This window comes from Chlorocebus sabaeus, chromosome 14, assembly GCF_047675955.1.
Source record: "Chlorocebus sabaeus isolate Y175 chromosome 14, mChlSab1.0.hap1, whole genome shotgun sequence".
NCBI lineage: Eukaryota > Metazoa > Chordata > Mammalia > Primates > Cercopithecidae > Chlorocebus > Chlorocebus sabaeus.
Window position 1 is genome coordinate 69,961,785 of NC_132917.1, and position 13,475 is coordinate 69,975,259.

General features: G+C 46.5%; 1 long non-coding RNA gene across 1 annotated transcript; it reads right to left on the minus strand.

The window, feature by feature from the left end:
- Positions 1-6,429: 6,429 nt before the first annotated feature.
- On the minus strand, positions 6,430-9,499 carry LOC119627270 (uncharacterized). Its single transcript, XR_005243410.2, has 2 exons — positions 8,306-9,499; positions 6,430-7,994 (listed from the first exon to the last, which is right to left on the minus strand). It is a non-coding gene; the product is annotated as an uncharacterized lncRNA (long non-coding RNA).
- Positions 9,500-13,475: the final 3,976 nt, after the last annotated feature.

The window sequence follows — 13,475 nt, forward strand, 5'->3', positions numbered from 1 at the left end:
TCCTGGTGACCATTTGTTGCCAAGTCCAGGATTACACAGTGGACAAGAGGAGTTTTCTAGGACTACACTAAAGTGAGTATAGTTAGGGTGAGGATTTCAGGACTATGGAACTAGAAGGAACTTTATTCTAAACCTCAGGCTTGAAATTCAAAACCCGAGTTTTTGCCCTTGCCTGTTAGATGTCAATCAGAGCTTAGTTCAGCCTGAGTGCTCCTGCACAAGTCTTCAGTGTTCCTCTATGGATTTGTGATTGTCTGGCCTCTCCATCACCCCTCTGGAGTGGGCAATAAGTGAAAGTGGCATGGAATGAGGTATGATTTGGGCAGAGAGGAAAATCAGCCTCTTCATGGTCCTGACCTGTTTTTCAAACTCTGAGTCAAGAATCCATTGATGGGTTGTTAAAGCAATTTACTGGGTCAAGACCAACACTTAAAAAAATAATATAAGATAAAATTAGGCCGGGCGCAGTGGCTCAACCCTGTAATCCCAGCACTTTGGGAGGCCGAGACAGGCGGATCACGAGGTCAGGAGATCGAGACCATCTTGGCTAACACGGTGAAACCCCGTCTCTACTAAAAAATACAAAAAACTAGCCGGGCGAGGTGGCGGGCGCCTGTAGTCCCAGCTACTCCGGAGGCTGAGGCAGGAGAATGGCGTAAACCCGGGAGGCGGAGCTTGCAGTGAGCTGAGATCCGGCCACTGCACTCCAGCCTGGGCGACAGAGCGAGACTCCGTCTCAAAAAAAAAAAAAAAAAAGATAAAATTAGTCAAGCAGGAAATATCAGATTATATCACATGTAGTTATGGTAAATAATGTTTCATAAAACCTTTTAAAATAATTTTCAAGAATAAATATATTTATGTATAATGGTTAGCTATGTAAAAATGTACCTTTTTTTTTTTTTTTTTTTTTTGGTTTTTGAGACAGAGTCTCGCTCTGTCGCCCAGGCTAGAGTGCAGTGGCGCGATCTCGGCTCACTGTAAGCTCCGCCGCCTCCCAGGTTCACGCCATTATCCTGCCTCAGCCTCCCAAGTAGCTGGGACTACAAGCGCCCGCCACCACGCCCGGCTAATTTTTTTGTATTTTTAGTAGAGACGGGGTTTCACCGTGTTTGCCACGATGGTCTCGATCTCCTGACCTCGTGATCCGCCCGCCTCGGCCTCCCAAAGTGCTGGGATTACAGGCGTGAACTACCGAGCCCCGCCATAAAAATGTATCTTTTACCACAAGTCTTAGTTTAAAAAAAAAAAAAAAGTTTGAAAGGCACTGGCTAAGTGGATTGAGAGCTGGAATGTCTGAGATTTATAACCCTCTCCACTTAAATATGAGATCTCAGATGTCAGGGAATATTATGGGGCCTATTTAAAGCTTGCCACCCAGAAACGTGAAACCAAAACCGAAAGCTGCAAGGAAAAAGATTTTGAAACTAGATTTTGTAAAATATTTCTAAATTGTCTATGTTAAAACATATAATAGAATTGAAAGGGGTAAAACTGAAAAAACATCTGCACCCACACGTCAAAGTGTCATATTCTTACTATTAAAATAATGATTATAAATCAAGAGGTGAAAAAGTCTGATACCCCAACAGAAGAAAAGGGACAGAGGCGAATCATGAGAAAAAGGGAAATCGATAAAAAGATGTTCGCCGGGCGCGGTGGCTCAAGCCTGTAATCCCAGCACTTTGGCAGGCTGAGGTAGGTGGATCACCTGAGGTCAGGAGTTCTAAACCAGCCTGGCCAACATGTGAAACCCCGTCTCTACTAAAAATACAAAAATTAGCTGAGAGTGGTGGCACGTGCCTGTAGGCTCAGCTACTTGGGAGGCGGAGGCACAAGGATCAGTTGAACCCAGGAGGCAGAAGTTGCAGTGAGCCGAGATTGTACCACTGCACACCAGCCTGTACAACAGAGTAAGACTCGGTCTCAAAATAAATAAATAAAAAAAAATAAAAAGATGTTCAACTTCACCAACAATGTCAATTAAGACAGGATCTAATTTTTTTTCAACTCCCGATGTTTTTTAAATACTCAGTTTTGTCAAGGATGTAATACTATAAAGGCACCACATACTGCTGGTGGGAGTATAACTAGGTAAACCGGGAGAAAAATTGGCAATATACACCAGAAGCCTTGAAAATTGTACCCTTTGTCTTAATAATCCCTCTTCAAATAATTTATCTCAAGGAAACAATCATGGGTGTGTTCAAGGTTGTTAACAATAGTAAAAAACTTGAGAGAAAAAAAAAAAACTCTGGCTCTCCAACAATAGGAATGTTATGATCTTGTGTACAAAATATAATTAATTAATTAATTAATAAGTTAACAAGCAAAGCCCCAACCTGGGGCTTGAGTTTGGGCCATTCTGGGGGCTGAAAACCTGACCACTCCTTTGGGAGTTCATTTTCCTGAGCTGACCGATGAAGGCAGAAGGAGGGAGGAGTTTGGAAAACACAGGCTTGGGGGTGGTGCGATGCAGACAATGGGACTGTTGAACCTCAGAAGAGACAGGTCGAGATGGAAGCCGAGAAGCTATTTTCAAGAGATACTTTGCAAGACTCTAAATCTGAGGCCTGGGATTAACAAAAAAGACATCATAGGTCTGTTGGTAAAAAGTGCCCTGGAGAAGAGTGCAGCAGACAAGAGAGTCTAGGGACTGCGAGGGACTTTGCAGTTTTATTTAGGGTAGGCAGGGAAGGCCCCTCTGATGAGTTGAGATTTAGCAGAGACCTGAAGAAATGGTGAGAACTACCAAGGGAGGCTAGGCAAAGGGAACAGCCAGTGCAAAGGCCTTGAGGCAGCACATGCTTGCTGTGTTTGAAGAACAGCAAGGAAGCCAGTGTGGCTGGAGTGTGGTGAGCACAGGTGACACTGGCAGGAGACGAGAGCAGTAAAGCAGCCAGGTTGGGTCATGTAGGACCTTGTGGTCATTCTGAGGATTTGTCATTTACTCTGAGTGAGATAGGAAGTCGTAGGGAGGATTTTGAGTAGGGAAGGGACATGTCCTGACTTAGGTTTTTATTATTTATTTGTTTATGTATGTATGTATGTATGTATGTATGTATGTATGTATGTATTTTTGAGATGGAGTCTTGCTTTGTCACTGAGGCTAAGGTGCTGTGGCGCAATCTCAGCTCGCGGAAACCTCCACCTCCCGAGCACAAGCGATTTTCCTGCCTCAACCTCCCTAGTAGCTGGGATTACAGGCATGTGCCATCACGCCCAGCTGATTTTTATATTTTTCGTAGAGACGGGGATTCACCATGTTGGCCAGGCTGGTCTTGAACTCCTGACCTCAAGTGATCCATCTGCCTTGGCCTTCCAAAGTGCTAGGATTACAGGCATGAGCCGCTGAGCCCGGCCTTGACTTAGGTTTTTAAAGGATCACTCTAGAGAGTGCAATGTGGAGGACAGGCTTAGGGGACAGGTGTGGGGGCTGAAGATAGAAGTTAGATACCAGTTAGGAGGTTACTGCAATAATCCAGGTAGGAGGTGGTGACTTGGACCAGGATGATGGCAGAGGAAACAATGAGATGTGTTCAGATCTTAGATCTATTTTGAAGGTAGACTGATAGAATTTGCTAATGGATGGGGTGAGATTTTGTGTGTGTGTGTGTGTATGTGTGTGTATAAGCGAGAGAACAGGCTGGGCATAGTGCTTCACACCTGTAATCCTAGCACTTTGGGAGGCCAAGGTGGGTGGATCACTTGGGGTCAGGGGTTTGACATAGTGAAACCCCATCTCTACTAAACATACAAAAATTAGCTGGGCGTGGTGGTGCGCACCTATAATCCCAGCTACTCCGGAGACTGAGGCAGGAGATTCACTTAAACCTGTGAGGCAGAGGTTGCAGTGAGCCAAGATTTCTCCACTGCACTCTAGCCTGGTCAACAGAGCAAGACTCCATCTCAAAAAAAAAAAAAAAAGAGAGAGAACAATGGGGCCCACCTCACTCCACATGAATCAGATTCTCTGCAGATAGTTCATGGTATTTCTTTTCTTTTTTTCCCTCCAAGTTATTTGTGGAGAAAGTTCATGGTATTTCCTAAACACTCCCCAGGAGACACTAATGTGCAGCCAGGGTTAAGAACCACTGCTCTAGATGGTGAGCTTATAGGAAACTTCTATTCCTTTTTTTTTTTTTTTTTTTTTTTAAGATGCAGTCTCGCTCTGTCGCCCAGGCTGGAGTACAATAGCTCTATCTCAGCTCACCGCAGCCTCTGCCTCCCAGATTCAAGCGATTCTCCTACCTCAGCCTCCTGAGTAGCTGGGATTACAGGCGTATGCCACCACGCCTGGCAAATTTTGTATTTTTAGTAGAGACAAGGTTTCTCCATTTTGGTGAGGCTGGTCTCAAACTCCTAACCTCAGGTGATCCACCTGCCTCGGCGTCCCAAAGTGTTAGGATTACAGGCGTGAGTCACCTGGAAACTTTTATTCTTATCTTTATGTTTTGTGTGTGTGTGTTTTTTTTAAAAATATTCTTATCTTTATTTTCCACATTTTCTACAATAAAAGTTTTAATAAGAGGAGAAAGGGGGCTGGGCGTGGTGGCTCACGCCTGTAATCTCAGCACTTTGGGAGGCTGAGGCGGGTGGATCACGAGGTCAGGAGATGGAGACCATTCTGGCTAACATGGTGAAACCCCATCTCTACTAAAAATACAAAAACAATTAGCTAGGTGTAGTGGGGGGCACCTGTAATCCTAGCTACTTGGGAGGCTGAGGCAGGAGAATGGTGTGAACCCGGGAGGTGGAGCTTGCAGTGAGCTGACATCAGGCCACTGCACTCCAGCCTGGGTGACAGTGCGAGACTCCATCTCAAAAAAAAAAAAAGAGGAGAAAGGATATTTTAAACAAAACATCTCCCCCCACCCATCTTGAACTATGAAATGTAAGATAATACCAATACAACTTTCTTTTAATGATCGTATCTCCACTTGCCAAATACTTACCATCCCATGACCAGCATAAATGTCACCTTCTCTCTGGAGCCCCTTGCACTTCCCCAACCACCAGTGACGGCTCATTTTTGGCCTCTCCTGTGGCCCACATGGCCCCTCTGTTTGGAACTTAGTTCTCTCTCTTTTTTTTGAGATGGAGTCATTCACTCTGTTGCTTTGCCTAGGCTGGAGTGTAGTGGCGTGATTTCAGCTCACTACAACCTCTGCCTCCTAGGTTCAAGCAATTCTCATGCCTCAGCCTCCCAAGTAGCTGGGATTACAGGCACGCACCAGCACGCTCGGCTCATTTTTGTATTTTTAAAAGTAGAGACAGGGTTTCGCCATGTTGGCCAGGCTGCTCTTGAACTCCTGACCTCAAAAGATCTGCCTGCCTCGGCCTCCCAAAGTGCTGGGATTAGGCGTGAGCCACTGCACCTGGCTAGAGTTTAGTTCCCTAGTGTTGGTACTTGGAGCCTGCTTTTTTGGAGGAGGTCTTTTCTATAAACCCACTCTGGAAACAATGTCAAAGCAGGAAGTCAGAGATTGTGTTTGAGGTCCACAGTCCAGCTGGAAGAAGTGGTAAATAGAGGACCTTAGATTGTCAGGCCATTGGGCCACAGAATCAGGGCCTGGATCTGGGACAGTCCTTGGTCTCCCCTGAGGTTCTAGGCTCCTGGTTCACCTGTTTGGAATCCCTGTCTCTTGGGTGGCAGGGAGTGAGCTATTTGTGTAAGACTAAGGCCTTAGAATATGTCCCAAGCTCTCTGGCATCAGGCACCCCACTCAGGGGCCAAACAGAAAGCTGTGAAGGGTAGTGAGAAAAGTCTCTTCTTACACCTCCTCTCTACCAACACTATTTAGTGTCTTGCTTTTTTAGCTTTCATGTTATATTATGACTGGTTTCCCATGTCATTAAATATTCTTCAGAAATTTAACTTTGATGGTAACATATTATCCCCATTAACCATAACTTTATCATCCTCCAACTGTTCAAAAGTGAGATTATTTCTAGCTTTTACTATTATAGTATATTTAATCTCACCTGGTAATTGGTCTAAAAGGAATAATTAGGAATCAGTCCCCAAATTTTGAGATGGCAGCCAAGAAGTCTTCTTCATTTTCTACAGCTTTCCCACATTTTTGTGTTTTTTGAGAGACGCTTTGCCACCCAGGCTGCAGTGCAGTGGGATGATCATAGTTCACTGTAACCTCAAATTCCTGGGCTTAACCAATCTTCATGCCTCAGGCTCCCAAATAGCTAGGATTAATGGCGCATGCCACCATGCCAGGCTAATTTTCTTATTTTTGTAGAGACAGGAGTCTTGCTATGTTGCCCAGGCTGGTTTTGAACTCCTGGGCTCAAGCGATCCTCTCACCTCAACCTCCCTAAATGTTGGGATTATAGAGGTGAGCCACCATGCCTTTTTTTTTTTTTTTTTTTTTTTTAAATTCTGTTTTGGAAAGGATATCCCTCTTGCCACCATCCGAATAATATCTATCTTTACTATTATAATTTATGTCTGTAAATAGCTTTACAGTTCACAAAGCATTTTCTTATACAATGTCTCAGCTAATCAACACAGCAACACTATGAAATAAGCTATTATTTCCATTTTACATTTGGGGAAATTAAGGCTCAGAAAGGCTATGTGATATGTTCAAGGTAATACATTTAGTGTCAGAGCTGGGATGTGGACCCAGGTCTTGGGACTTCCAAAACCATATCCTTTACCGTGGGCAAAGTGCTATGCTGGGGTCTTGCCAGACACATAGACGGCATTGGAAGAAGGGCAGGTATGGAACAGCACCCCACGTATAGTGGGCGATGCCATTGGTAAGATACAGAGAAAGTGCTACAGACAGTGGCTTTGCAAGGACAGAGCGGTTCCTCCCACAGAGGGCATGCAGTAGGCTTTGGGAAGAAACGTGGCCAAGTCGGGTCTTCAAAAGTGAATAGGATCTAGATATTCAGAATAAGAGAGAGGGCTTTGCACAGGCTCAGTGAATGGGAAAGGAAAGTGTGGCTGATTGGGGAAAGCGCCAGCACAGGGAGCAAGAGATGGGGCGTGGCTGGGGAGGAATGGAATTGTAATTCTAGCCTCACAGAGGCTAGAGCCAGCAGGGCCTTGGGATCATGTGGGGAGGAAACCAGAGATGTGTGGAACAATCTGCTGAAGGCAGAACCAGGCAGGGAAAGGGCAGGGTCGGTTCGTACCCTTGCCTCTGGCCACCCGGGCCAATGCTCCTTCCCTGCAGTAAACCTGATTAATCTCAAACTCAGGTGCCGTTTCCTTGGAATAGTATTTACTGCGGGGCGCGGTGGCTCACGCCTGTAATCTCAGCGCTTTGGGAGGCTAAGGCGGGAGGATCCCTTGAGCCTAGGGGTTCGAGAGCAGCCCGGGCAAAATAGCGAGACCCTGTGGTTAAAAAAAAATAATAATAAAATTAGCCGATAATGGTGGCACGCGACGGTAGTATCAGCTTCTTGGGAAGCTGAGGCAGGAGGATCACCTGAGTCCAGAGAGGGCGAGGCTGCAGTGAGCCATCATCGTGCCACTGTACTCCAGCCTGGGCGACAGTGTGAGACCCTGTCTCAAAAAAAGAAAAAAAAAGTTGTTCAAGTTGTGTAGTGCACCGGAGGAAAGAAGTATGACAATAACAAAGGACAGCAGCCGGCTCTTTTTTTCCTCAGGATGTGGAGAGTGGGCGCCTTGGGAAGATGAAATTGAGTATGTGCGGGGGAGGGGTCATATGAAACAAGGTCGGGAGGGGGGCGGGGAGAGCTGGGGCGCTAGAGGAGCTTGGGGCTCGCGCTGCGGGGGAGGAAGCGCCTTCCGCGGTCGCTGGGGGGAAGTGGTTAGGAGGAAGCAAGGGCAGTGGAGGGGACTGCTGGAGGGTCCCATCTGGGAAAGCAGGCACGGATGCGGGGACATTTCCTCCCGTCACCCTGGCAAAGAGCTCGCCGGGCTGGAGGGTCAGAGTTCTCAGATCCAAGTGGAGAAAACCGGGAACGGTTCCGGCTCTGGGGACTGACATTCATCGCGGCAGTTTCTGGTGGCAAAACAGAGGAAACAAAGGAATGATGAAATGAACTGAGCTGCCTTCATGCCCCGGATGAATGTTCAGCCATTAGAGAAGAGTGAATCCCAGCTGGGATTTGGGGTTCCACGGTGTACTAGAAAAGCAAGACAAAGAGAAGCGCCTACTAGAAGCTGCCATTTTGGAAAACAAAAGCAAACGTGTGTGTGTGTGTGTGCTGTTACATGGACATGGGGAAATTACGGAAGTAAATACTAATGCTAGTGTAAATTGGGATGGTGGAAAATGAGGAAGAGGGCGGCGGGGGAATCCTTAGTACTTACAGAGAAAACGGAGCAAGTGCACAAGCACGCCAAACCACCCGTTGCCCGAGCTCGGCGCTCACGCGGCCAGGATGACGCCTGTGGGGTGCCCCAGGGGCCCTGCTCGCCGCCACGCTGCTCAGGGTCATTTACAGTCTCTCCGCTCTTTGTTAAATAAAGAGGGTGAGACAGGGACGGGCTGGAGTCGCCAGGGGTCTTGGAGGGCGGAGGGGACGGGTCGGGGCGCCCCTCGCTCCTGCCACGCTGCCGCCACCCCAGACAAAGACAGCTGCGTCCCGCAGGAGTGCAGAGGCCCCTGCGCGCAGGAACTGACTCTCCTGTCCCGTCTCCCCCTGACGCCCACACACCCAAGCGGCAGCCCACTCCCCTTCTACCCTGCAGCCATTTGCTTCCCACCCCTTGATTTTCTTTTTTCTTTTCCCCTCCCCTCAGCATCCCCCCAACCTCCTCTGATACACTTTCTAATTGTCTAATGAATTTACCTATTATAGGCATTTTGTGTAAGTGGAATCATATAATACTCGTCCTTCTGTGTCAGTCTTATTTTGCTTAGCATAATGTTTTTTATTTATTATTATTTTTTCTTTAATTGAGACAGGGTCTCGCTCTGTCGCCCAGGCTGGAGCACAGTGGCGCTCGGCTCACTGCAACCTCCACCTCCGGGTTTCAAATCATCCTTCCACCTCAGCCTCCCGAATAGCTGGGACTACAGGCACGCCGCCACCACTGCCTAGCTAATTTTTATACCTTTGGTAGAGATGAGGTTTCGACATGTTGCCCACGCTGGTCTCCAGCTCCTGAACTCAAACGATCCTCCCACCACAGCCTCCCAAAGTGCTGTAATTACAGGCGTGTGAGCCACAATGCCCGGCCGCTTAGCATAATCTTTTCACGTATGAGAACTTCATTTCTTTTATTGTATTTGTGGTAATATGTACACAACATAAAACTTATTTTAACCAATTGTTTAAGTGTACAGTTTAGTGGCACTAAATATAATCACATGGTTGTGCACTCACCACCATCATCCATCTCTAGAACTCTGCCATCATCCTAAATTGAAACTCTGTACCCATGAAACAACTCCTCCCTCATTCCCCTCTACCCAGCTCCTGGCAACCACCAGTCTACTTTCTGTCCCTGTGCACTTGGGAGCATCACCTTTCTGGGACATCTGCAATGGTTCTCTGGAGGATTGTGTCTCCCCTTTTTAAAAAAATTCTTTTCTTTTCTTTCTTTGCCTTTTTTTTTTTTTTTTTTTTTTTTTTTTGAGACGGAGTCTCGCTCTGTCGCCCGGGCTGGCGTGCAGTGGCCGGGTCTCGGCTCCCTGCAAGCTCTGCCTCCCGGGTTTACGCCATTCTCCTGCCTCAGCCTCCCGAGTAGCTAGGACTACAGGCGCCCGCCACCTCGTCCGGCTAGTTTTTTGTATTTTTAGTAGAGACGGGGTTTCACTGTGTTAGCCAGGATGGTCTCGATCTCCTGACCTCGTGATCCGCCCGTCTCGGCCTCCCAAAGTGCTGGGATTACAGGCTTGAGCCACCGCGCCCGGCCGCCTTTTTTTTTTCTTTTCTTTTTTTTTTTTTTTTTTTGGTAGAGAAGGGGTCTCACTTCATTGCCCAGGCTGATGTCCAACTTCTAGGCTCAAGCAATCTGCCTGCCTTGGCTTCCCAAAGTGTTGGGATTACAAGCGTGAGCCACTGTGCCCCGCCTGTGGTCTCATTTTGGAGGGCAAGAGGGATAGAGATAGCCATGACCTGGAGAATATTGAGATGTGGACAACAAGGATGACAAAATTTGGTCCTATGAGAAATCATCTGTGAGGAAGAGTGGAGGGAACTGAGCATGTTCAAGGCAGTGAGGTCCTGGGATGATCTCAATTCACCTAAGAAAACCAAAACTAGGAAGCAAAGAGGTTTCAGTTAATCAACAGATTTGAAAGGAGCAAGCCTTGTGATATAACTGGAGAAGAGAAGACTCAGGCGATCACACAGACTGTCTTCACCCAAGTGAAGGATGATTATGTAGGAAAGTAGATAGAAGATGCTGTCAATAGAAATATAAAAGGAATTGGGGCCAGCTGCGGTGGCTCAAGCCTGTAATCCCAGCACTTTGGGAGGCCAAGACGGGCGGATCACGAGGTCAGGAGATCAAGACCATCCTGGCTAACACGGTGAAACCCCGTCCTACTAAAAAATACAAAAAAAAAACTAGCCGGGCGAGGTGGCGGGTGCTTATAGTCCCAGCTACTTGGGAGGCTGAGGCAGGAGAATGGCGTGAACCCGAGAGGAGGAGCTTGCAGTGAGCTGAGATCCGGCCACTGCACTCCAGCCTAGGTGACAGAGCAAGACTCTGTCTCAAAAAAAAAAAAAAAAAAAAAAAGAAAAAGAAATATAAAAGGAATCATATTAAAAAAAATTTCAGTAGCCACATTTTTTTTTTTTTTTTTTGAGACAGAGTCTTGCTTTGTTGCCCAGGCTGGCGTGTAGTGGTGTGATCTTGGCTCACTGCAACCTCCTAGGTTCAAGCGATTCTCCTGCCTCAGCCTTCCAGGTAGCTGGGATTACAGGCACACCACCATGCGGGACTAATTTTGTATTTTTAGTACAGACAGGGTTTCACCATGTTGGTCAGGATGGTCTCAAACTCCTGACCTCAGGTGATATGCCTGCCTCAGCCTCCCAAAGCGCTGGGATTACAGGCGTTAAGCCACCACACCTGGCCAATATTTATTTATTTATTTATTTTGAGACGGAGTCTCGCTCTGTCTCCCAGGCTGGAGTACAGTGGCGTGATCTCAGCTCACTGCAAGCTCCGCTTCCCGGGTTCGTGCCATTCTCCTGCCTCAGCCTCCCGAGTAGCTGGGACTACAGGCGCCTGCCACCATGCCCAGCTAATTTTCTTTTTTTTTGTACTTTTAGTAGAGACTGGGTTTCACCATGTTGGCCAGGATGGCCTCAATCTCCTGACCTCGTGATCTGCCTGCCTCGGCCTCCCAGAGTGCTGGGATTACAGGCGTGAGCCACTGCGCCCGGCCCCCAATTTTTAAATTAATAATGAGAAGCTGGGCATGGTGGCACACACCTGTGGTTCCAGCTACTCAGAAGGCTGAGGCAGGAGGATCATTTGAACCCAGGAAGTTGAGGCTGCAGTGAGCTGTGTTCACACTACTGCACTCCAGCCTAGGCGACAAAGCAAGACCCTGTTGAAAAAAAAATGTTTAATAATGAGATATCTCACATTCTTATTTTTACATTTGGTCTCTGAAATCAGGTTGGCTTCATATCAAGTGCTCTATAGCTACCTGTGGCCATTGTATTGGACAGTGCAGGGTTAGAAACTGGACTTAAGGGTTAGGGCTGGGTTCAAGCCCCACATTCCATCCCTTACTAGGCTGTGTGACTAGACACATTACTTAGCCTCTCCTATTTCTGTTTCTTCATCTATAAAATGAAACTAAAAATAGTACCTACTTTATAGGGTAATTTTGTGAATTAATGGCACATGAAGCATATGGTGCATGTTCAGTAAATGTTGGCTATTATTAGCAGTAAATTCGGTGGTTATTGAATTAGTGATATTGCAGTATCACTGTTAGGGTGACCTCCATTCTCATCAGATGATGTGGCTTGGGGGTATTCCAAAGGGGCAAGATTAAAAAACAATAAGCAAACCGGGAAAACCTATTTGCAACACATATGAAAACAAAATGTTGTTATTCTTGCTATGTAGGAAGTGCTTGCAAATAAATAAGAAAATGAATACCAATGGAAAATTCAAAAGAAACAAACATCTGAAGTGATTTTTTTTTTAAAGCAAGGCCCACTTTAAATAGGTGCAACTCTCCTTGGAATCAGACATAAAAATAAACAAAAGACATTTTTTGTTGTTATTGAGTTAACAGATCAACAGCCAGAATTTGGTAACACCTAATATTGAAGAAGGTGTGGGGAGATCCCTTCTCTTTTTAAATCAAGATTTCCTGAAGTTTCTATTGTTAGATCTGACCACAGACTATCTGGAGAAAAGAGCTGAGTTCTTGGTTCAAGGAGGAACTAGCCAGAGCCTTTTCTACCCATTTTTTCCCTTGTCCAGATAAAGCTCAACAGCCAACAAACTTCTCCTAGCAAGTTGACTTTTTCCTTGTCCTGTGTGCAGACTCTGCACATTAGCTTTGCTAATAGTCCTTTACCACAGGTGTTGACATTTCACGTAGCTTGAAATAGCCCCTAGCATTGTTCTACATTTGGACAGGGCTGACATACTTAAGCCACAATACCCCCAGAATATTCTTAGACTTCTAGCTACCTCCTTCAGGAATGTTTTATCTGCCAGCAGGATTGGCTACATAATTTTCAGGACCCAGGGGAAAATGAAAATATGGGCCCCTTTCTCATAAAAGGAGGAAAAAAGCTCTTTAATTTTTTTTCTGCAGTCTCTCTCTCAACCTGTCATGATGTTTTTATTTGCTATTTATTGTTGCACTCTCTCGGACATAGAGATACTTCAGAGGTCAGTGCAGGCCCTCACAGATGCCCAGGACTCTGCCGCAAGGCAGCATGCATTTTCCAGTCAGGGAAAACTTTCTTTTTTTTTTGAGACAGAGTCTAGCACTGTTGCCCAGGCTGGAGTGCAGTGGCACAATCTCGGCTCACTGCAAGCTCCGCGTCCCGGGTTCATGCCATTCTCCTGCCTCAGCCTCCCGAGTAACTGGGACTACAGGCACCCACCACCACGCCTGGCTAATTTTTTTGTATTTTTTAGTACGACAGGGTTTCACCGTGTTAGCCAGGATGGTCTCGATCTCCTGACCTCGTGATCTGCCCGCCTCGGCCTCCCAAAGTGCTGGGATTACAGGCGTGAGCCACCGTGCCCAGCCCTATTTTAACCAATTGTTTAAGTGTACAGTTTAGTGGCACTAAATATAGTCACATGGTTGTGCACTCACCACCATCATCCATCTCTAGAACTCTGCCATCATCCTAAGCTGAAACTCTGTACCCATGAAACAACTCCTCCCTCATTCCCCTCTACCCAGCTCCTGGCAACCACCAGTCTACTTTCTGTCCCTGTGCACTTGGGAGCATCACCTTTCTGGGACATCTGCAATGGTTCTCTGGAGGATTGTGTCTCCCCTTTTTTTAAAATTTATTTTCAGGCTGGGCGCGGTATA